Genomic DNA, 2,663 nt, shown 5'->3' with positions numbered 1-2,663 from the left:
CTGGATCCTGCAACATTTTCCTGAACACATATATTTGCCTTCATTTATCAGAGGTGGAATCTTCCAGATATGTTGGGCCATCTCTCAAAATCATGGCCTTATTGGAATTCAACTCACTGAGGAAGAGCTGGTGTTGATCAATATGACTGCCCGAGTTGACGCCATGGTCCCAATCATTTATCTGCAGAAGGATGCAGCAGCCAAACCAACGTTTTAGGCACTTAGCACAAAATTATAAGAATCTATTGTAGCATACCATAGATAGCATCTGGAGTTGCTATGCGTACCCAGGTGCCCACGAGTGTGTGTTGCCAACCAGAACATTAATGCGTGTGCTTATTTAATTTATTTTTTGCATGCACAATCAGTCGCCTTCCATTGTTCAAATGGAAATGTTCTGGGTAGAAAAGGCATAAGGCGTTTTACATTTATGGAAAGGAGTAACCGGTTCCTCTGTTTGATAACAAGGTGTTTTCCGTTTGTCTGTAATTATGGCCCAGCTGGTTGTCCTGGTTGCCCACAAAAGCAAGCTATCTGCTTAATCTTTAATTGTGCAAGACGTTTCTGCTGGAATCTGCATTCATTACCCCGTAACAGGCGAGAGGTGAAATATCCTTCAATGATTAGTTCAGTCTCCAGAGCAGAATGAAAGCAACGTCTCTTCTTAAATGCAGATTTTGCATTGGGCTAAGCAGGACTTCTGGTCCATGTTTGATGCAGAAAACAGAATTTTCATAGATGAGATAGCTGTAGAAGGGCTAATGCAGAAGCACTGTACAGGTAGTCCTCGACTTACGACTGCAATTGAGCCCAAAATTTCTGTTGCTAAGGAAAGGTGGAAGATGGGATGGATGGATGGATGGATGGATGGATGGATGGATGGATGGATAGACAGACAGACAGACAGACAGACAGACAGACAGACAGACAGACAGACAGACAGACAGACAGACAGACAGACAGACAGACAGATAGATAGATAGATAGATATTGCACCCCTGAAATTATTTCACCTATAATAACAATACCTGGAAGCTAGGTGACATGGTTGCTAAAAACTGGAGACTTTCTTTCAGTTGTGCCTATAAACAGAATGAAATAAAACAAATTAATTTGGTCTCATGAAACATCAATCACATGCTTCCTCCTCCATTCAAATAGAACCAGAAGCACTAGCTTTGAGCCCCCTGCTCAGACTGCACCTTGCAGAATTCCTAACCAGAATGGGCCCCATCTAGAGGGCAGCATGTTGGAGAAGGTTCCTCTACCGTGTTCAAAAGATTTCCATGAATAATGAAAAGCTAGGAGCTGTCTTGCTGAATTTCAAATGGAGGTTCCTTGGTATGCTTCTCTGAAGGCTTACCACAAGGGTCTCTATTGGGAGGACCATCTGGTTCTGGATTCTTTTGAGCTTCAGGGCTTCCTCAACCAATCGTTCTGCCAGAGTTCTGTCGCTCTGCAGGAAACATCAACATCTCTGGGTTGGCTGGGAAGTGAGGATGGGAGTTTGAGAAAGACTTTGGTGACCTGCTTCCCTCCCTATAAATGGCCACCCATCTCTTCTGGTTTCCCCACCTGAACGTTACTCAACCTTTCAAGATCTACCGCCAATCCTTCAACATCGGTCCTCACCACAGGGTTGCGCATCTGCAAGAGAAATAATTAGCCATTTAGCGGGCTGTGAGAATATCCTTGGGGGGAGGAAATAAGTAGCTGAGTCAGACAGAAGGAATCTCAGTCCGCAGAAGGAATGGAGGTGTCAAAAGTGTCTCAGATGGGACCTTCCCTAGTTCTCTGGAAAGTAAAGGCGGGAGATGGGAGAGGAGCTTTCAAACTTGCAAGCTTCTGTTACTGTAAGGTGTCCCTGCGGATTATATCCTGCTAATCGTGACCAACTTTAGGAGGTGGTGCTCATCTCCATTTCTTAAGTCAAAGAGCCAGCATTGTCTGGAGACGTTTCCACAGTCATGTGGCCAGCGTGACATCATGCCCCAGCACAGAGCATACAGCAAAACATGGAATGCTGTTACTTTCCCGCATGCTTACATGCTGTTACTGTAACCTGACAGTAAAGGTGGAGTTAGTAATCATGGCCTGAGGGTCTTGTCTGGACTACCTCGAAGGGTAGTGACTTCTACATACCGACTTCTGCATCTGTAGTTGTGGACAGAAATGGGAGTCCAAAGGTGTTTTTCCAAAAGGCAACTGGACTTCCTAACTGGACTTTTCTAACCAAGAAAGTCCAGCTGCACCTTTGGGACAGCCATGGCCTGGATGATCGAGGATCTCCATAGGCTCAGAGTGCAGGACTTCTCTCTCTTTCCCCCAGTAATAGACTCACCTCTGCTGTGAAGTCAGCAAAGTTGATCAGGTCCACCTGGCTCTTTCTGAAGGTCTCCAAGTCCTGCCTTCCCTCTGCATTTAACAACACAATATCTTCAAAGTGGAGGTTGACGTCACGGAGATGTTCCTGAAACTCTGTTGTGTACTGGGAGGAAACAAAGGCTGCTTTTACAACGGCAAGTTTTAGGGCGATTATTTAATTTAAGTTTTAATTAAGTTTAATTTATTTTTCATTGTTTTATTCTCCTAATAAATGTATTCCTTTTTCTGAATTTATGAGCTGTCCAATTTTCAGTCAGTGCTGGGAACCCCCCCCCCCC

At 44.5% G+C, this 2,663-nt stretch overlaps 1 long non-coding RNA gene across 1 annotated transcript; it reads right to left on the bottom strand.

The window, feature by feature from the left end:
• Positions 1-1,042: 1,042 nt before the first annotated feature.
• On the bottom strand, positions 1,043-1,641 carry LOC107301932. Its single transcript, XR_001549349.1, has 3 exons — positions 1,576-1,641; positions 1,364-1,456; positions 1,043-1,082 (listed from the first exon to the last, which is right to left on the bottom strand). It is a non-coding gene; the product is annotated as an uncharacterized LOC107301932 (long non-coding RNA).
• Between the last annotated feature and the right edge of the window lie 1,022 nt (positions 1,642-2,663).

This window comes from Protobothrops mucrosquamatus, unplaced genomic scaffold (assembly GCF_001527695.2).
Source record: "Protobothrops mucrosquamatus isolate PMUCROS unplaced genomic scaffold, P.Mucros_1.0 scaffold19746, whole genome shotgun sequence".
In the NCBI taxonomy this organism is placed as follows: domain Eukaryota; kingdom Metazoa; phylum Chordata; class Lepidosauria; order Squamata; family Viperidae; genus Protobothrops; species Protobothrops mucrosquamatus.
Note: the sequence above shows the minus strand (reverse complement) of the source record. Positions and strands in the feature narration are given on the sequence as shown.